The 22146-nt window shown below is 45.6% G+C and overlaps 1 protein-coding gene and 2 non-coding genes across 4 annotated transcripts in view; 2 read left to right on the top strand and 1 right to left on the bottom strand.

Moving 5' to 3' along the window:
* The window catches only part of LOC124615652 (ras-related protein Rab-23), a 468040-nt gene that overhangs the window by 226461 nt on the left and 219433 nt on the right, over positions 1–22146 (top strand). The window lies entirely within an intron of this gene.
* On the bottom strand, positions 9089–9163 carry Trnat-ugu. Its single transcript has one exon. It is a non-coding gene; the product is annotated as a tRNA-Thr (tRNA).
* On the top strand, positions 9612–9686 carry Trnat-ugu. The gene has a single exon. It is a non-coding gene; the product is annotated as a tRNA-Thr (tRNA).

Below are 22146 nucleotides of genomic sequence, written 5' to 3'. Positions count from 1 at the left end.
GGTCCCGAGTTCGAGTCTCGGTCCGGCACACAGTTTTAATGTGCTAGGAAGTTTCATAAACGCCCCCTTGGTCAACTTCCTGCGACGCTTCATCTTGCTAGCTTCACTGATCCTTGCAAGGAGATTTCGGTGATACGGTCCTGTGATGTTTTGCCCCGTAGGAGCATAATCTATTAGCACCACACCATGGCAGTCCTTTGCATTCCCTTACCCACTAAAGGTTGAGTCTTCCCCTTTTTCGCCGTGTGTGAATCCACGTTTCCCTTTTTTGTTTTTCTCCTTCGCTCGTGGTCATAGTGATACACCCAACACATGCACATGATGATTAGGCGGATAAGGAAGTTACATGGACTGGCCTGACACAGCTTCCACATTTTCACCGTGTAAGATGCCTACTCGTTTATTCGTATCTATGACGGCCAAGTTTCTCTCCAAAAGCAGCTGTGTTCATGTAACAACCGCGATCGGACCGATGTTTATTGTGCACAGCTTAGAACTGGAATCTTACTCCCAAAAAACACGCACCTGAAGACTAAACGTGGAACCGTGTGCCTACTGGTGCATACACTTGCAACCAAAAATCTTCACTCTCAGTTCTAAAAATAGATATGAAAAGGATTTGAAAGGAGACACCTACTTAATAAAGCTGGAAGGTTTATTGTGTTTAATACAAGGCACGGTACACTTTCCTAACGTCTCTGCAGACACGTATTGACGTGCACTCTTATTTCGATTTATTACTTTTCTGAGGTAAGCATTGCTTCAACCGATCTTTGTTAACGAATCGCTTCTAATATTGATGAGTTCACAGTACTGCCCACGAACAATGCAACATTCCACGGATTTATCGAACTTCTCACGACACATGGCCGTGTATCGTCCAATGACGTCTGACATTCAGCCACGACTCTCCTTATTCCTTGGCTTCGTCGCCACCCGTAAAGGTTGGCGCCAAACAGAGCTTCGCCATCACTGGGGGTTACCCTGGCGGTAGTGCTGCCGTGCTAGTCCGCTACGTGTAAGGTACAGGTATCGATGTTCAAGGTATACCTGTAACCTTACAACTGTCGCCTCGATTCGGCAGACGTTTTGAATAGGTGTGAGCAGTCCCGGAACCTAGTGGGCCGACGCTTTTGTCATGTTCAAACTGTCGTGCAAGATATTAAACTGCTCCTTGACTGATTTCCACTTTCTCCTCTGTCGCCTAAACTGTGATACCCCGGTTTTCCAGCGTCAGGGCCGCCTCATGCACTTCCCAGTTCTTCACAGAGAGTTGGTCTGCCACTCTGTTCTTAGTCATTCAGACTTGTTTGTCCGCACAGGAAGCATCTGCGCCACCTGCTGTACGGACTGTACCACCTGATGGTGCACTGTTGACGTACGCTTCAGCCAAGTCAGCATGGACTGTTGTTGTTCTCGTCCAAATTCAAAAAACTTTATCGGTGGAGTGCGCTATTTTGACTCCCCTGGCGGTGTGCTACGGTACTGCGGCGTCGGGATTTCCGTTCGTACCAGGACTGCAGATGTCCTCCTGCAAACAACCACAAAATAATTGCATAACTTTATCTTTCGAAGTTTTAGCAAAAACTTTGGCTACTCCTAGTACATAAGTACTCCTCAAGCCATAGTTTAGTTCGTGGGGAGAGAGATCCGTGTAGGTGTCGTCACATCTCTTTCTTGCTCCACCCGCGAATTGATCGAAGAAAAATCGACAAGTTCATTTCTCTCGTCTTCGGACAGAGGTTGAGGGATGTTGATGTATTGGCTGGTATAAAAAAGAGGTTCGTATCTTTATTCATCCTGATAGGTTTTCCTTGTTTTTCTAAATTACCCCAGTTTAATAACGCTAATGGTTGCTTAAATACGGCCGCGGCGTATTTCGTGCCCCTTCCATCTTGGAATTGGTGCTACGTTGTCAATTCTGGAGCAGAGATCCGCAGCATGTCTTCTGTTGTAATAAATAACTTCTTCAGTATTTTTTATGTCGTGTAAGCCAATATCTAATGATCGTAGATTGTGTTCTTTTCATCGCAGCTATCTAATTCTTACTTAAATTCTTTTGCTGGAATATTCTTGAAGAATTAACTATGCCTATTTTCGTTTCTTTCACCAGATTTCTAAACTCTTATTTCCTTACTCTTAGAATTCTAGTTTTATAAATTGGGTTTTGAAAATACTCACAAATACGAATATTATATACTGCTGTTTTACCTCTAGCTTTGTCCGCCCCCGGTAGCTGAGTGGCGGGGAGAAAAAGTGGTTAGTGCGACAAAATGTCAAATCTAAGGGCCCGGGTTCGATTCCCGGCTTGGTCGGAGATTTTCTCCCCTCAGGGACTGGGTGTTCTGTTGTCCGAATCCTCATCATTTCATCCCCATCGACATGTAAGTCGCCGAAGTGGCGTCAAATCGAAAGACCTGCACCCGGCGAACGGTCTAACCGACGGGAGGCCCTATTCACACGACATTTACCTCTAGCTTCTACTGTGGGAAACGCATTTCATTGCTTTCAAGTGATGCTGAGTGAAATGCTGTTTTTTCCATCTGACACCACTATCATGAAGTCTCTCTCTGGAGGACATCATTTAGAAACTAAATATGCAAATTTTCGAGACAATAGAAAACGCCATTCTGTGTATTATCGCGGTGTTTTCAAGGGTTCATGGTGTGTTAGTGGATGATTTGGTTATGTTTGTTTTGTATTAAAAAGTTTCGGATTTCTGTTTCTCGTAGGACTATTAATGGTATTTGATTTGACTGTCATGTGTATAAGTGGGAAAAAAATGTACGGATCCTTCGGTGAGCTATGGGTTACCCGTATCTGTGTAGTTAGCTGGTTGTCTGATAGGAAGGAAGGAAGGAAGGAAGATTGGGTTCAACATGCCGTCGACATCGAGGTCGTTAGTGATGGAGCACAAGCTCGGATTTTGCCAAGGATGGGGAAGGAAATCGGCCGTGCCCTTTCAAAGGAACCAATCCGGCATCTGCCTGGAGCGATTTAGGGAAATCAGGGAAAGCTTAAATTTGAATGGCCGGTCGCGGGTTTGAACGGTCGCCTTCCGAATGCGAGTCCAGTGTGTTAACCAAGATAGGAAGGAAGCGAACACATACTACCTCCATCGCGGCTGTGTCTGGCGAAGCATTGTTCTGGGCAACCAGCCTTCGGTTTCATGACTGGCACTGCATAACATTTCCGTTATAGACGACAGTCGCTTATTTTGGCGATATACTACGCGATGTGAAATTTGGTTTTCGGCTCATTTGGAAGGATAGTTTGAGTGCATAGACGATAAGACGATTCTGTCAGAATTGAGACCAGATGGACTCTTCAGTACTACTGAAGGAAAAGAAACTCTCAGGCCACTTAATATAATAGAAAACCACTTCTGTTGTTTGGGACAACGGGTGAAACGTAACAGTCAACACCTACGCAGTCTTGTAGCACTACGGGATCTGATCATCTGTGAGTGGCTTCAGTTGGATCGAGAATACCTGAACAAATTTGTTAAGATTTTTCCTCTCCGATTTATCAACGTTAGTGGCTGTTTTACATGGTGTTAGCGTGACTTTCCTTGAGATGACTAGATATTTTGCTGGTGTGCTTGTTAAGTCTAATGGTCGCTGAAAATTGTAGGCAAAACAAGGAATCGCGCGAGCAGTCCTGGATATGAGTTCAATGTAGGTGGTCGATGACGTGCGATGTAATAGGTTGAAATTAAGACAATATCCGGCAAGTGGAATGGAGAATGGCATCATGTCAATCTAAACAGTGATGACCGAAAATACAGCTGCAGTATGGACACATATCCTGTACTGTCTACATCTAGAACAGTATCCGCAAGCCACCTGACGGTGTGTGGCGGCGGGCACTTGTGGAATCACTAACTGATTTTCCCTTCCCTGTTCCACTCGCGAATGGCACGTGGGAAAAACGATTATCGGTATGCCTCAGTATTAGGTCTAATTTCTCGAAATCGTCATCGTGGTCATTTCGGGAGATGTATGTGGGAGGAAGTACGAGGGTTGACTGAAAAGTAATGCCTCCACCTTCGTAACTTTTCAACAGTTAGCACCGTTGGTATGTGCAGGTAGTGGCTTGTTCTGTAGCCTCTTCTCTACAGCTCCAGTCGGCGGGAAGCCTTCGCATTGAACGATTGTGGGGGACTGATGACCATATATGTTAAGTCCCATAGTGCTCAGAGCCATTTGAACCATTTGAACGATGGTGTTGTTACAGTGTAAAGTATGGAAACGTGCGCAGACGGTCGGTCAGTGCGATTTAAGCAACGTGCAGTCACTGAATTCTTGACAGCAGAAGGTGTCATCCCAAAGGAGATTCATCAGAGAATAAAAGCAGAATGGAGAAAGGCGTCACCTTCATTCTCGTAAAGCAAGAGGAGTTCCTGGCAAATTTAAAGTCTGTGCGCTTTCATTTCAGGAGTCAGCATCCGGGGTACCGATCGTGCTCAGATCTTCCGCTAGCCAAGCAAAGCAATAATGTGACCCAAACGTTCTTGTGAAATGCCGATTGTGCTTGCTGTTTCTCTCTGAGTGATACAACAATCGTCCTGAATCAATCTGTCAACATTTTGCCTGTGAAACTTGGTGGTTGCTGTCACAGGACGTCCAACTCCTTGTTTGTGGCGCAGGACAGTTGTTCCCATCTCTACATCTTTAAACTTACTCACCCAACGACGCACAGTACTCACATCAACACAACCACCGTATACTGCTTTCATTCTCTGATGAATCTCCTTTGGGGTGACACCTTCTGCTGTGAAGAATTCAATGACTGCACGTTGCTGATATCGCATTGACCAACCGTCTGCGCAGCAGGGTTCCATGCTTTACACTGTAACAACACAACCGTTCAATGCTATGGCTTCCTGCTAACTGGAGCTGTAGAGAAGAGGCTACGGAACAAGCCAGTACCTGCCGCATACCAATGCTGCCAACTCTCGAAGAGTTACGAAGGTGGAGGCATTACTTTCCAGTCAACCCTCGTAATATGTTCTTCGACTCTTCCCGTCATTTCGAAACTAAACCTCTCCGTGATGCACAACGCCTCTCTTGTAGCGTCTGCCCCTGGAGTGTGTTGAGCATCTCTGGATCGTTCTCCCACCTACTAAAGAGCCCTGTTACTGTTTCCAGAAATTTGTCACCGAAAAGTGTAGTTAGAATTATATATTAATAACTTCAGCTGCTGACGGGCGTTGATGTATATCAACGGGGGCAGGTAAAAATGTGTGCCCCGACGGGGACTCGAACCCGGGATCTCCTGCCTACATGACAGACGCTCTATCCGTCAGAGCCACCAAGGGCACAGAGGATAGTGCGACTGCAGGGAATATCTCGCTCACGCCTCCTGCGAGACCCACATTATCCCCTTGTATGTCCACACACTACATTCGTAGTGTCCCTACCCAACACACTCATTATTCGTGGAAGACATTCTTACGAAATCCAGTAAGAGTTCGGGTAATATGTGTGCATCCGCACAGAAGAAGGAGTCATGGGCGGTATCGCCAGAAATATGTACTATACGGATATGGTGTCTGTTCTTTCGGACATGTCCGAAAGAGTGTATTGGGTAGGGACATTACGAATATAGTGTGTGGACATACAAGGTGAGAATTTGGGTTTCGCGGGAGGCGTGCGCGAGATAGTCCCTGCAGTCGCACTATCCTCTGTGCCCTCGGTGGGTCTGATGGACAGAGCGTCTGCAATGTAAGCATATTATAGTTGTACAGAGGTGAATTTATATTGTTCAGTATGTGCATTGTGTTACATTCATTAACGTTCAGGGTCAGCTGCCAGTCTCTGCACCTTTCAGCAGTCCTCGTAGGTCCTTCCGGGCATCCTCATTTAGGTTCTCCATGGTTTCCCTAAATCGCTTCAGGCAAATGCCGGGATGGTTCCTTTTAAAGGGCACGGCCCATTTTTTTCCTCATCCTTCCCTAATCCGAGCTTGTGCTCCGTCTCTAATGACCGCGTTGTCGACGGTACATTAAACACTAATCTCGTCCTCCTCCTCCTGAAGGTCCTTCGTCAAACGGTTACTGTCTTCTGTCGTTACTACTTTCTTATAGACAACCGCATTGTCTGCGAATTAAAGACCTTCCGACGCTTTCTACTTTGTCATATATATACGTTTTAAACAGCAACTGCCCTGCCACACTTCCTGTAGGTACTCCGGAAATTATCTTTATTACATCTGCCGATTTTCTTCCGTTAATACCGATGTTCAAATGGTTCAAATAGCTCTAAGCACTATGGGACATCTGAGGTCATCAGGCCCCTAGACTTAGAACTACTTAAACCTAACTAACCTAAGGACATCACACACATCCATGCCCGAGGCAGGATTCGAACCTGCGACCGTAGCAGCAGCGCGGTTCCGGTCTGAAGCGCCCAGAACCGCTCGGTCACAGCGGCCGGCGATACCGATGGGCTGAGTTGCATTTGATTGGAAGTCTTGAATCCAGTCGCGGATTTGGTCGGATACTCGGTATGCTTGCTGTTTTGTCACTAAACGGCAGTACGGTAAAATTTGACCATCGACCCCGACAGCTACCGGGAACCCGTCACAAGGAACTCCGAGACACGGGCGCTTTCTCCACGCAGGGTGCGTCGGGTGCGTGGCGTTCGTTGGTTCGATAACTTCCCCCTCGACGCTGCAGCGGCGGTCGATATGGCGTGTCGGTCAATCATGTTTACGCCGGACGCATGATCGCTGGGTGTGTGCACAGCGGAAACATGACGCGTCATGCGGCCGAATGCCGTTCAGTTCTCCTGCTACCGGTACGTTGTTCCTGAAGCATTTGGGACGCTTGGATCAATTTCCTTTTTCTCAGTTCCAGAAGCAGTGATACCTGTCAACGGCGAAGGGTCATGAATATTAAAAGGGAAAGACGAGGCTGCCACAGATTTCATCGAAGAAATGTTTCTCTGAATGGTCTTACGACAACGACGGGTTCCATAAAGCTATTGCATTATTTTTCGGTGTTTGTTGTACCTCTCTTCCTTGTCACGTGAAATACCCAGTTCTTCATCAGCCATGTGAATCGTGGGAGATTCCTGTTTCTTTTTCGTGTGGTACAGCTACTTCGCCAAATACGCTCGTAGTTCTATAACGAACGGTTTATAACTAAGAAATGCCGTGCGGAGTGGCCGCGCGGTTTGAGGCGTCCTGTCATGGGCTGCGTGGCAACTTCCGCCGGAGGTTCGAGTCCTCCCTCGGGCATGTGTGTGTGTGTGTGTGTGTGTGTGTGTGTGTGTATGTGTGTGTTGTTCTTAGCATAAGTTAGTTTAACTTAGTTTAAGGAGTGTGTAAATCTAGGGACCGATGACCTATGCAGTTTGGTCCCTTAGGAATTCACACACATTTTAACATTTTGAACTAAGAAATGGACTTACTTAATAAGAGATTATTCTCACAACAGTGGAGTGGTAATTGCTGACGTTTTGACACAGTGACCTCCTTCCGCAGCATCTTATCATACAGTTTCTGATAATGTGTGTGTGTGTGTGTGTGTGTGTGTGTGTGTGTGTGCGTGTGTGAAATCTTATGGGACATAACTGCTAAGGTCATCAGTACCTAAGCTTACACACTACTTAACCTAAATTATCCTAAGGACAAACACACACACCCATGCCCGAAGGAGGACTCGAACCTCCGCCGGGACCAGCGACACAGTGCATGACTGCAGCGCTTGAGACCTCTCAGCTAATCCCGCGCGGCTGATAATAAGTAACAAAGATATGTGACAAACAATCAGTCGACGGGTGTAAGACTATCTGTTGACATCGGTAATATGTAAATCGACTGAGCCTGACTCAATCGCTCAAACCGATACTGGTTAAAACAATGTAGTTCAGACAGCATTTGAATAATATACACGCATTGTCATCTGCAGAGGGGCTGTAAACCGCCTGAGGCTAGGTACGTTTTTGTCTTCCAAATAAACGGGACGATTTTTTCCACCGTGTACAAACTCTAGAGATTGATCGATGAGAGTATACGGAACAAAAAAGGTGTAATCAACTTACGTCCGGAGATGCTTGGTTCCCATGCTAGAGACCTTTTATTCTACATTACTTTATTACAGAGGATACGGTCTAATACACACTGTGGCACACAGCCACAGTCACAGTACGCATGGTTTCCTCCTAGAGATTGGTACTGTTGCCCATAGGTCATGCCCTAGCGCCCTCTCCTGCCATAGTAATTGCTAATGTTGTGTCCGAGTCACTTCTCTTGCTCACTCTAGTTGTAGTGGATGTGATACCGTGTTGTACACAATGGTTCTGTATTCGAATCGTGAGTTTGCCGCCATTGTGTTCATTTACGGAAAGGCAAATGGCAATGGTCGGCGGGCAGCAAGGTTGTGTCAGGAGACCTATCCCCGCCGACAACAGTTAGAGCATTCAATGTTTGCAACAGTGTTTCGCCGTTTGTTTGAGACAGGGTCGTTTCAGGAAGCAGGGGATCATGGAGGATGTACCCAAAATGTTTGGACACTAGACTTGGAGGAAAATGTGATTAATACTGTGGAAGGCGACCGCCGTGTCAGTCCCAGGCAGTTGGCCCACCAGTACAGAGTAAGCGAGGCGACTGTGGGGAACATTCTCCGTGACAATGGGTTTTGTACTTACCACTTACCGCGTGCGCAGGGCTTACTAGCGACATATTTTCCACATAGGGAGCAGTTTTGTCTCTGGTTTCTTCACAAGGTAACTACGATTCCGGGGTTTGTGTCATCCATCATTCGAACAGTCAGGCCACCATTAGGCGGAGTGGTATCTTCAACTTTCATAACAGTAATCTGTGGGATAGTACGCAGACCCCCATGGTATGGTGACAGCAAATCATCACATCGGTGCCAGCCGGAGTGGCCGAGTGGCTCTAGGCGCTACAGTCTGGAACCGCGCGACCGCTACCGTCGCAGGTTCGAATCCGGCCTCGGGCATGGATGTGTGTGATGTCCCTAGGATAGTTAGGTTTAAGTAGTTCTGAAATGATAATTAAATAGACACCCTAGCTGCAAGCAGGCGTTGATACACTTCATTGGGGACATGTTGAAAATGTGTGCCCCGACCGGGACTCGAACCCGGGATCTCCTGCTTACATGGCAGACGCTCTATTCATCTGAGCCACCGCGGGCACAGAGGATAGTGCGTCTGCAGGGACTTATCCCTTGCACGCTCCCCGTGAGATCCACATTCCCAACATGTCCACAACACTACATTCGTAGTGTGCCTAATAGATGTTTGCCCATCATACTAGATTAATGTAGCAAGTCCCGTACCAGTTCGGGCATAGCGTGTGCGTTCGCACAAGAAGGTCAAAGGCCGGGAACCCATATTTTTCACTATATATGACGGTAGTATCTGTTCCCGAAAGAACAGTTACCGTGGATGACCATGCAGCTTTGCTAGAAACGAAATGATAATTAAATAGACACCCTAGCTGCAAGCAGGCGTTGATATACTTCATTGGAGACATGTTGTCTATTAGGCGCACTACGAATGTAGTGTTGTGGACATGTTGGGAATGTGGATCTCACGGGGAGCGTGCAAGGGATACGTCCCTGCAGACGCACTATCCTCTGTGCCCGCGGTGGCTCAGATGGATAGAGCGTCTGCCATGTAAGCAGGAGATCCCGGGTTCGAGTCCCGGTCGGGGCACACATTTTCAACATGTCCCCAATGAAGTGTATCAACGCCTGCTTGCAGCTATGGTGTCTATTTAATTATCATTTCATTTCTAGCAAAGCTGCATGGTCATCCACGGTAACTGTTCTTTCGGGAACAGATACTACCGTCATATATAGTTAAGTAGTTCTAAGTTCTAGGGGACTAATGACCTCAGATGTTAAGTCCCATAGTGCTCAGAGCCATTTGAACCATCACATCGGTGCAACCGAAATGTATGGGCCGGAATAATTGGCGGCCGTATTTTCGGTCCAGTCTTCCTTTCACGTCACCTAACAGGCCGGAACTATCGGCGTTTCTTGCTATTAACTTTGCCTCCGTTGCTGGAAGAAGTGCCATTGACGATTTGAAGGGTTATATGGCCGCTACATGATGGTGCTCCAGCCCACTTCGCGGTTAAGGTCGACCACATCTCAATCGTGTCTTCCATGGTCGATGGCTCGGACGATATGGTCTAGTAGCATGGGCTGATCGTTCACCGGATTTCAATCTGAGCAATTTATGGTTATGGGGCCATCTCAAAAGTATCGTGTATGCAGAGCCCATTACAGAAGTGGAGATACTGGAGCAGCGTATTCATGCTGTTGCTGTTTTTGACACTGTTCGGATGCAGCCTGGCCGTTGTGAACGTGTGAGACAGAACATGCTACGGCGCGAACACACACGCGACGACGCACGTGGAAAACATTTTCAACACGCACTGTAACTGTGGCTGCATGGTACAGCGCATATTAGGCCGCAGGTTCTGTAACAAAGTATGATTAAATAAATAGTCTCTAGCATGGAAACCGAGCATTTCTGGACAAAAGTCCATTTTTTGTTCTGTACCATATCGTCGATCACTCCCTAGAATTTGTACACGGTGGAAAAAATATCACCCTGTACAGAAGAGAATATCACTAACGGATTAGGCCTTAGGCCTGTTCCGCCTGTAAGACTGCTGCCTACCAGGCAGTGCGAGGAGCTTTCTATGATAGTGGGACACGTGATTAGCATGTCCCCTATCCCTCCAGCCGTTACTGCCAGCAGATGGAACCTGATGATGCCCCTGGTTCTTAGCTCCTCATCTGACATCACGACGCTTCCAAACTCCCATATACACTACTGGCCAATAAAATTGCTACACCAAGAAGAAATGCAGGTGATAAACGGGTATTCATTGGACAAATATATTATACGAGAACAGACATGTGATTACATTTTCACGCAATTTGGGTGCATAGATCCTGAGAAATCAGTACCCAGAACAACCACCTCTGGCCGTAATAACGGCCCGTACAGGACATGCAACATGCGGTCGTGCATTATCCTGCTGAAATGTAGGGTTTCGCAGGGATCGAATGAAGGGTAGAGGCACGGGTCGTAACACATCTGAAATTCCACTGTTCAAAGTGCCGTCAATGCGAACAAGAGGTGACCGAGACGTGTAACCGATGGCACCCCATACCATCACGCCGGGTGATACGCCAGTATGGCGATGACGAACACACGCTTCCAATGTGCGTTCACCGCGATGTCGCCAAACACGGATGCGACCATCATGATGCTGTAAACAGAACCTGGATTCATCGGAAAAAATGACGTTTTGCCATTCGTGCACTCAGGTGCAGGTTAAAACTGTACAAAATACTGTCATTGAAGCTAGCATCCTCACAGATGCAGCAGGTAGAGAAGTCTCTCATACCTCGTATATCAATGATCCCAGCTGATTTACCCATTTATTTTAAGCGTCTGCAGTTCATAATCAAGGTTTCTTCGGCTATAACAGTACACAAGGCGCAAGGTCAGCGAGAGGGAGAAAGAGGAAGCGGACGAAGAGGAGGGAGGGTTGGTAAATTGACGTAGACAGGGGGAACGAGGAAATACGCAGTGAGAGGAATGGAGACAGATATGGAGAGGAGGAGCTGGACATAGAGTAGGGGGGGAGTCCTTAGTGAACAAGAGAGGGAAGGAGGAGGAGATAAGAAAAGAGAGGGGAGAGAAAGAAATGGACATGGGGAGAAGGATATCAGGACGTATGTCTAATTCCCAAACATATTTAGCAACTGCGAAGCATTTCCGGGTTCGCAAGTACATGTTATATTCTCTAAGCATCTTATGGTGGTTGTACAATGAAGTTATTTCGGAAGCATGTTAACTGGCCAAAGGATCAGCCGAGCACTGCTGCGGAGGCAGTGTGCTGGCGTGCCGAGCGTCATATCGCGTCCCCGTCGCGTGTCAGGTGACTTACGGGCCGCATGGACGCCAAACACACGTGCCGTCGCTTCCCACGTACTCCGTTGTCCGGTGGAGTTCGGAAAAGTACTCTCTATACGTATCAGATACACGGAGGTGAAATCGTAAAGTGTGGAAGTTATAACATCTTGTGCCAGCTACACACAAAATCTTTTCATTGAATTTCAAAATGGTTCAAATGGCTCTGAGCACTATGGGACTTAACATCGGAGGTCATCAGTCCCCTAGAACTACTTAAACCTAACTAACCTGACACACATCCATGCCCGAGGCAGGATTCGAACCTGCGACCGTAGCGGTCGCGCGGTGCCAGACTGAAGCGCCTAGAACTGCTCGGCCACTCCGGGCGGCTTCATTGAATTTCCAGGTACATAAAACATGAAATGAGCGATGCGTTGTCACGTCAGCATTAAAATTAGTATATACATCACATTTCGCCGAAACGTCATTCCCATAACATAACACGTCATGGCTACCAGTGCGGCGCAAGACTATCAGTAGCCAACGCCTGAGACGAACTGACCACAAGCGCAACAGGTGTCGCTTTAGTACATACATTGTATCAGTAAAAGTCAAATACATAATTTAATAACAATCTTAATTCCAGATATACGTATATAAAAATTGTGAAATGTTTATAAAATACTTTTCATAATTTCTTAGTGACAGAATACTGCTAAGTATTTTGTTCCAGAGAAAAATGGTCTTCACAGACGAACAGACGGATAAAAAAAATGACCAAAAATATTTTTTCGTCCTATATAATTGCAAATTAAAAATTTTCCAAATTTTTCCATTGCTTGTACTGTGAAATCTTGCTTCTTGCCAAATTTCATGATTCTAGGTCCACGGGAAGGATGCAATAGGTTTTGATGAATTTCCAAGTATCAAAATAAGTGACATACATAGCCGTAACTTTTGATCGGTTAGACTTAGAAGCTTAATTTTTTTACGCAAGCAAGAAACCAAAAAACTTAATGTGACAGAAATCTGAACTTGATTCGTCTATGTGCTCTTGAGAAAATGAGTTCTTCACAGACAGACAGACAGACAAGCGGACAGACGGACAGACGGACGAACGGACAAGGAAGCGATCCTGTAGCGATTTTTACACACTGAGGCATCATATTTAGTGCACCAAAAAATCAGCCGATGTGTAAGCCTATATCAGGGCCATGAATACTACGTGAGACATCAACGGAAGACAAAAATAATTACAGTCCGCGTCTTAGACTGAATAGAAGGACGCCTGTAGCCAAAGAATACTGAAGCAACTCAAATCGCTTGATACGGACAAGTCTTCAGGTCCAGATTGTATACCGATTAGGTTCCTTTCAGATTACGCTGATACAATAGCTCCCTACTTAGCAATCATATACAACCGCTCGCTCACCGATAGATCTGTACCTACAGATTGGAAAATTGCGCAGGTCGCACCAGTGTTTAAGAAGGGTAGTAGAAGTAATCCATCGAACTACAGACCTATATCATTGACGTCGGTTTGCAGTAGGGTTTTGGAGCATATATTGTATTCAAACATTATGAATCACCTCGAAGGGAACGATCTATTGATACGTAATCAGCATGGTTTCAGAAAACATCGTTCTTGTGCAACGCAGCTAGCTCTTTATTCGCACGAAGTAATGGTCGATATCGACAGGGGATCTAAAGTTGATTTCGTATTTCTAGATTTCCGGAAAGCTTTTGACACCGTTCCTCACAAGCGACTTCTAATCAAGCTGCGGGCCTATGGGGTATCGTCTCAGTTGTGCGACTGGATTCGTGATTTCCTGTCAGGAAGGTCGCAGTTCGTAGTAAAAGACGGCAAGTCATCGAGTAAAACTGAAGTGATATCAGGTGTTCCCCACGGAAGCGTCCTGGGACCTCTGCTGTTCCTCATCTATATAAATGACCTGGGTGACAATCTGAGCGGTTCTCTTAGGTTGTTCGCAGATGATGCTGTAATTTACCGTCTAGTAAGGTCATCCGAAGACCAGTATCAGTTACAAAGCGATTTAGAAAAGATTGCTGTATGGTGTGGCAGGTGGCAGTTGACGCTAAATAACGAAAAGTGTGAGGTGATCCACATGAGTTCCAAAAGAAATCCGTTGGAATTCGATTACTCGATAAATAGTACAATTCTCAAGGCTGTCAATTCAACCAAGTACCTGGGTGTAAAGATTACGAACAACTTCAGTTGGAAAGACCACATAGGTAATATTGTGGGGAAGGCGAGCCAAAGGTTGCGTTTCATTGGCAGGACACTTAGAAGATGCAACAAGTCCACTAGAGAGACAGCTTACACTATACTCGTTCGTCCTCTATTAGAATATTGCTGCGCGGTGTGGGATCCTTACCAGGTGGGATTGACGGAGGACATCGAAAGGGTGCAAAAAAGGCAGCTCGTGTTGTATTATCACGTAATAGGGGAGAAAGTGTGGCTGATATGATACGCGAGTTGGGATGGAAGTCATTAAAGCAAAGACGTTTTTCGTCACGGCGAGATCTATTTACGAAATTTCAGTCGCCAACTTTCTCTTCCGAATGCGAAAATATTTTGTTGAGCCCAACCTACATAGGTAGGAATGATCATCAAAATAAAATAAGAGAAATCAGAGCTCGAACGGAAAGGTTTAGGTGTTCGTTTTCCCGCGCGCTGTTCGGTAGTGGAATGGTAGGGAGATAGTATGATTGTGGTTCGATGAACCCTCTGCCAAGCACTTAAATGTGAATTGCAGAGTAATCATGTAGATGTAGATGAATATGAGAAACCAAAACGCAATCCTGACTCACAAACCTATGGAAGCTCATTCATCGTATTATGGTAATATAAATTACAGACTAATATATAACTCAACGCCTAGGAATATAGTATCTGTCTTAATGCATCAACTTACAAAAAGGTTATCCAGTATAGATGGAAACTTGAATAACCGATAGGATACAACACAGACCCGGCAAAAGCCAGAATAATTAATAAAAGAATGTTTAGAGGCCTCCATTAATAAATCGAGAGGTCTACGTGCAGCAGCGTAGAGTTGAAACTACTGAAGTAGGTGGTACAAGTATGACAGTTGCAGCACTTCTTGTAGTTTTATTACACATCTGAAGATGGTAACGTAGTTTTACCGAAACCGGTTGTCTATTTTAAAAAATTTTATAGCTCTCTCAGCTAAGAAGTTTTCTTCTCCTACGTAATCACTACAGATCGCCGCTTCGAGCTCAACATGAGTGAAGTAATGTGCTATGTTTATATCTTGTGTTTCGTATCAAAATAAGCTTCGTGAATGGATCGTTCTGCAATAAATGCAGTGCATTTCCTTATTCAGTAGTAGGGTCGGAAGTGCAGGGCTTGGACAGAAATATTGAAACACAGCGAGAAATGCACGCTTGAATATAAATGCAGGTGCTAACCAAACCTACAAGTTGCGTCGATGTGTTCGACAACGATCGGCATGTGTGCAATACCCTCGCTGCCTTGCAAGTGTCCGTTGTCGTTAGAATAGTGTTCTACATCTACATCTACATGGATACCCTGCAAATCACGTTTAAGTGCCTGGCAGAGGGTTCATCGAACCACCTTCACAATCTTCTATTATTGCAATCTCGTATAGCGCGCGGAAAGAATGAACACGTACATCTTTCCGCAAGAGCTTTTATTTCCCTTGTTTTATCGTGGTGATCGTTTCTCCCTATGTAAGTCGGTGTCAACAAAATATTTTCGCAGAGGAGGAAGTTGGTGATTGAAATTTCGTGAGAAGATACCGTCGAAACGAAAAACGCCTTTCTATTAATGATGTCCAGCTCAAACCCCGTATCATTTCTGTAACACTCTCTCCCATATTTCGCGATAATACAAAACGTGCTGCCTTTCTTTGAACTTTTTTGATGTTCTCCGTCAGTCCTGTCTGGTAAGGATCCCACACCGCGCAGCAGTATTCTAAAAGAGGACGGACAAGCGTAGTGTAGGCAGTCTCCTTAGTAGGTCTGTTACATTTTCTAAGTGTCCTGCTAATAAAACGCAGTCTTTGGTTATCCTTCCCGACAACATTTTCTGTGTGTTCCTTCCAATTTAAGTTGTTCCTAATTGTAATACCTAGGTATGTAGTTGAATTTACGGCTTTTAGATTAGACTGATTTATCGTGTAACCGAAGTTTAATGAGTTCCTTTTAGCACTTATGTGGATGACCTCACACTTTTCGTTATTTAGGGTCAACTGCCACTTTTCGCACCATTCAAATGTTTTTTTCTAAATGGTTTTGCAATTTGTTTTGATCTTCTGATGACTTTATTAGTTGATAAACGACAGCGTCATCTGCAAACAATCGAAGACGGCTGCTCAGATTGTCTCCCAAATCGTTTTTTATAGATAAGGAAGAGCAAAGGGCCTATAACACTACCTTGGCGAACGCCAGAAATCACTTCTGTTTTACACGATGACTTTCCGTCAACTACTACGAACTGTGACCTCTCTGACAGCAAATCACAAATCCAGTCACGTAACTGAGACGATATTCCATAAGCACCCAATTTCAAAAAATGGCTCTGAGCACTATGGGACTCAACTGCTGAGGTCATTAGTCCCCTAGAACTTAGAACTAGTTAAACCTAACTAACCTAAGGACATCACAAACATCCATGCCCGAGGCAGGATTCGAACCTGCGACCGTAGCGGTCTTGCGGTTCCAGACTGCAGCGCCTTTAACCGCACGGCCACTTCGTCCGGCGCAATTTCAATACGAGCCCCTTGTATGTACTGTTTAGTAGTAAGTTAATTGTGTCAAAGCTAGGTGAATTCGAATGCGATCAAGTTGTTGGTGCTCGTATGGTGTGTGCTACCGTAACATAGGTAGTATTTGGTATTTCAAGAGGCACCATAACGATGATTTATACCGCATACAGGGAACGGTCACAACGCGAACGAGATGCTATTAAGTTCCTATCGGAACAAACTGCTGAGGTCATTGGTCCCTAGGCTTACACACTACTTAGTCTAACTTAAACTTAGGCTAAAGATAAGAGACACATCCATGCCCGAAGGAGGACTCGAACCTCCGACGAGGGGAGCCGCGCGAACCGTACAAGGCGCCCTAGACCATGCGGCTACGCGGTCGGAAGTGTATGTTTGAGTGATCGTGATGGTCGGCCATTGACGACGATTGTGACCAAAAATAAGAGGACGACAGCTGCAAAAGTCACTGCAGAACTGAATGTCGCGTTTACGAAACCTGTCAGCACCAGAGCAACACGAATCGAGCCCCGTAAACAGGGGACTACAGGGCGCGCTGGTATTCCAAAGCCACACATCAGTGATGCAAATTCCCGTAACAGGAGGACGCGGTGCTGGAAAGTCATTCGTCGGATGATTTGCGTCACACTGTTTTCAGCTTCCGGCCGAGTCTACGCCCCATGAGTGAAACTTAGGGAGGTTTAGTGACGATTTGGGCAGCTGTATCTTGGTATTCGCTGGGCCCCATGGCTACTCCGGCAACGGCCTTGCCGCAGTAGATACACCGGTTCCCGTGAAAAAAATGTTCAAATGTGTGTGAAATCTTATGGGACTTAACTGCCATGGTCATCAGTCCCTAAGCTTACACACTACTTAGCCTAAATTATCCTAAGGACGAACACACACGCCCATGCCCGAGGGAGGACTCGAACCTCCGCCGGGATCAGCCGCACAGTCCATGACTGCAGCGCTCTAGACCGCTCGGCTAATCCCGCTCGGCTTCCCGTGGGATCACCGAAGCTAAGTGCTGTCGGACGTGGCAGGCACTTGGATGGGTGACCATCCAGCCACCGTGCGCTGTTGCCATTTTTCGGGGTGCACTCAGGCTCGTGATGCCAATTGAGGACCTACTCGACCGAATAGTAGCGGCTCCGGTCACAGAAAACCATCATAACGACCAGGAGAGCGGTGTGCTGACCACACGCCCCTCCTATTCCTCAACTGAGGATGACACGGTGTTCGGATGGTCCAGATGGGCCACTTGTGGCCTTAAGACGGAGTGCTTCTCCTCCATGGCTACTCCGTATGGTCGCACTACTGCAAAGAATTATGTGACCATTTTGGAGGATCAGATCCATCCCATATTACGATGTTTGTCCCCCAGTGGCGAGGCTCTGTTCGAAGAGCAGGGCGCCTTGTCACACTGCTCGCATCGTCTAGGATGGATTTGTGAGCAGGAGGATAAACTATCGCACCTGTCCTGGTCGCTATCGTCACCAGATCTCACTATCATTCAGTCTTTGTGGTCTACTTTGGAGATAAGTGTGTGGTCGCTATCCACCTTCAACATGGTTACCTGAAACTGCGACTATTTTGGAGGAAGAGTGGCATAACATTCCGTTGAAACTCGATTTGTATTTTTCCATTCCGAGACATTGGATGTTATTTTGGAGTGTTAACGATTTTCCTACGTCGCATTAGGCATGGTAACGTGTTCTTTTTGGTGTTTCCATATGTTTGTCCATCACCCCGTAGCTTATCCTAGACGGTAAATTTTAAACATAAATTAAATTAACATCGGATAAGCCCAAAGTTAATATAGCAGGACCGCTAATGTTCTCATAGTAAACAAACGTTTAACAAATAGGGTAATCGGCATTATCAGATTGTTCACTGGCGAGGTTGTTGTCAGTGGGAAAGTATCGTCGCTAAATGAACACAAGAATTAGACAGAACGACATTTACATTTGATGTAGTGAATAGAGCCTCAAAGTTGTGGACAAATCCATGAGGATTTGCAGAAAATAAATGCGTGGTATAATGACACGCAGTTATCTCTCAATATTAATAAGTGTAACGTACTGCGTATAACAAGGTGAAAATCCCCATTAATGTACGAGTACAAAATAAATGCCCAGTCTTTGGAAGCGGTAACGTCCGTCAAGTATCTGGGTGTGACTATCCGAAATGACCTCAAATGGAATGATCAAATTACACAAGTAACGGGTAAGGCGAACTCTAGATTGCAGTTTATTGGTAGAATCCTGAAGCGATGCAGTTCTCCAACAAAAGAAATTGCTTACAATACTTTAGTTCGTCCAGTCTTAAGAGTACCATACGTCTGTATGAGACCCTTACCAGTTGGGTCTGATTCAAGAGATTGAGAAGGTCCAAATAAGAGCGGCAAGATTCGTGACTAGTACATTTAGCCATCGCGAGAGCGTTACAAATCTCATAGAAACTTGGAAGTGCACACACTTGCAGATAGACGGCGCGCTAAACGGAAGGGGCTGCCCACTTAATTCCGAAATCCGATCTTCAGCGAGAATGTAGAGCATATATTATTACCACCAACTTTCACATCGCACAATGATCACCATTCAAAGATAAGGGAAATTAGAGCTCGTACTGAGGCGTTCAGACAGTCGTTTTTCCCTCGCACGATCCGCGAGTGTGACAGAGGGAGGGGGTGGGGGGGTGATGTGACTTTGGCGCGAATAGTGCCCTCCGCCAGACGCCGCTTGGTGGCTAGCGGAATATATATGTAGATGTAGAAAGAATGTGGATACAAAGAAGAAATTCCCATAAATAGTAGCTTTTGCATGTCACCGCGTTTCCGTCGTACCTTTCCAGTGGAAATATATTGTACTAATGAGTATGAAGATTCCATCTTTACCGGTGCCGAAAGAACGAGCGACTACTGTCGTAAACAAGCAACACCATTGGACTAACCCGCAACTGCTTGTGTTGGCATATACAGTTAAGTGTCGTCGCGATAACCGACTCCTGCTGGACACGCGAGGGCTTTAGTGGCCATTGCGGCTGGACTCACTAGCTGACCTCAGCACCACTCGAAATAAAACTCTATTCTCGTGTGCTCGCCAAGTTTTGGCGATCGAAGTTCGCAGGGTGGCAGTTACAGCGGGACGCTTCTGGGTACATGTCCGAGCTCAGTGACGCAGGCTGAAGGTCTCCGTAGCGCGGTCGAAATACTGCGCTGCGCGAAATGGCGATAAGAAATTTGTGTGGCGGACGTGAACAGCCGTGTAAAACACAGAATACATGTAAGAAGCGGCTTACCGTTCATGTTAATGACGAACCAGGAAGAAAAAATAATTCAAAATGTGTCGACGTAGCATACGTTAGTGCCTAGTGCCAATTATTACGTCATACTTGATCAGAGTTGGATTGTAATTAACATGGCATCTGCATCTACTTACATACCCACTGTTTAGTATACAGCAGAGGATATTTCGTAACATTGCTTCTATATGAAACTACCTGGCAAATAATGGAAATTGGAAATTTGTGGTAAGAACTATGTTACCAAACTGCTGAGGTCATCGGTCCCTAGGCTTACACACTACTTAACCTAACTTACGCTAAGGACAACACACACCTTCATGTCCGAGGGAGGACTCGAACCTCCGACTAGGGGATGGTAAATAATCTTTAGGGTTCCGTGCCTCAACCTGTAGAAACGGATCCCTTAACGGGTCGGGTTGTTGTCCGTCTCTCTCTCTCTCTCTCTCTCTCTCTCTCTCTCTCTCTCGCTGTGTGTGTGTGTGTGTGTGTGTGTGTGTGTGTGTGTGTGTGTGTGTGTGACGGTTAAGAACTCATTTTCTCAGGAACGTAAGGTCTTTGGTTTCTTGGTGGCGTAAAAATTTTAAGCATCTAAGTCAATGCAGTCTAAAGATACGGCCAAGCATGTCACATATTTTGATACTCACTCATCAAAACCTGGAGCACATTTCCTGTTGGCCTAGAAACATGAAATTTGACAAGAAGCAAGCTTTCGCAGTACAAGTAAAGGAAAAAAATCAGAAGGTTGTTAATTTGCAATTATGTAACGCAAAAAATATTATTGGATATTTTTTTATCCCTCTGTCGATTTGTCTGTTGGTACGTTATGACCATTTTTCGCTGGAACAGTTTAGCGTGTCGAGTTCAAATTTATATCACACACGGATGTCGGGTCCCTTGGCACTGTTAAAACTTTAAGATTCTAATTCAACGTAATAAAAAAATACTGCCATTTGTGGCACATATTTTGGTACTCGAAAACTCGGTCATCAAAACCAGTATGATAGTTACCGTTGACCTATAATCATGAAATTTGGCAAGAAGTAAGATTTCATACTACAAGTAAAGGAAGAAATACAAAAATCAGCAGAAACAAGCACAACATCAAGTGTGCCCCAGGGCAGCGTAGTGGATCCGTTGCTTTTTACAATTTACAGAAACGATCTGGTTGATGGTATTCAAAAATGGTGGTGGTGGTGGTTAGTGTTTAACGTCCCGTCGACAACGAGGTGGTTGATGGTATTGACAGCGGCATTAGACTGTTTGCCGATGACGCTGTAGTCTACTGGAAAGTAGTATCTCACGAAAGTTGTGAACAAATCAATGAGGATTTGCAGAAAATAAATGCGCGGTGTAACGTCTGGCAGTTATCTCTCAATATTAGTAAGTGTAACCTACGGCGTATAACAAGGCGGAAATCCCCATTAATGTACGAGTACTAAATAAATGCCCAGTCTCTGGAAGCGGTAACATCCGTCAAGTATCTGGGTGTTACTATTGTAAATGATCTCAGATGAAACAATCAGGTTACACAAGTAACGGGTAGGGCGAAGTCTAGATTGCAGATTATTGGTAGAATCCTGAAACGATGCAGTCCTTCAACAATGGAAATTGCTTACAATACTTTAGTTCGTCCAGTCTTAGAGTATTGTTCGTCTGTATGGGACCCTTACCAGTTGGGCCTAATTCAAGAGACTGAGGAGGTCCAAAGAAGAGCGGCAAGATTCGTGACTGGTATATTTAGCCATCGCGAGAGCGTTGAGATCTCATAGAAAGTTTGAAATGGTTCAAATGGCTGTGAGCACTATGGGACTCAACATCTGAGGTCATCAGTCCCCTAGAACTTAGAACTACATAAACGTAACTAACCTAAGGACAGCACACACATCCATGCCCGAGGCAGGATTCGAACCTGCGACCGTAGCAGTTGCTCGGCTCCAGACTGAAGCACCTAGAGCCGATCGTCCACATCGGCCGGCTTGAAAGTTTGAAGTGGGACGCACTTGCAGATAGACGATGCGCTAAACGGAAGGGGTTGCTCACTAAATTTCAAAATCCGATCTTCGTCGAGGATGTAGATCATATATTATTACCACCAACTTTCTAATCACGCTATGGCCAGCATTCAAAGATAAGGGGAATTAGAGCACGTACTGAGGCGTTCA

The sequence above is a fragment of the Schistocerca americana genome, chromosome 5 (genome assembly GCF_021461395.2).
Source record: "Schistocerca americana isolate TAMUIC-IGC-003095 chromosome 5, iqSchAmer2.1, whole genome shotgun sequence".
NCBI lineage: Eukaryota > Metazoa > Arthropoda > Insecta > Orthoptera > Acrididae > Schistocerca > Schistocerca americana.
The sequence above is the reverse complement of the archived record's forward strand: the minus strand, read 5'-3'. Positions and strand labels throughout refer to the sequence as shown.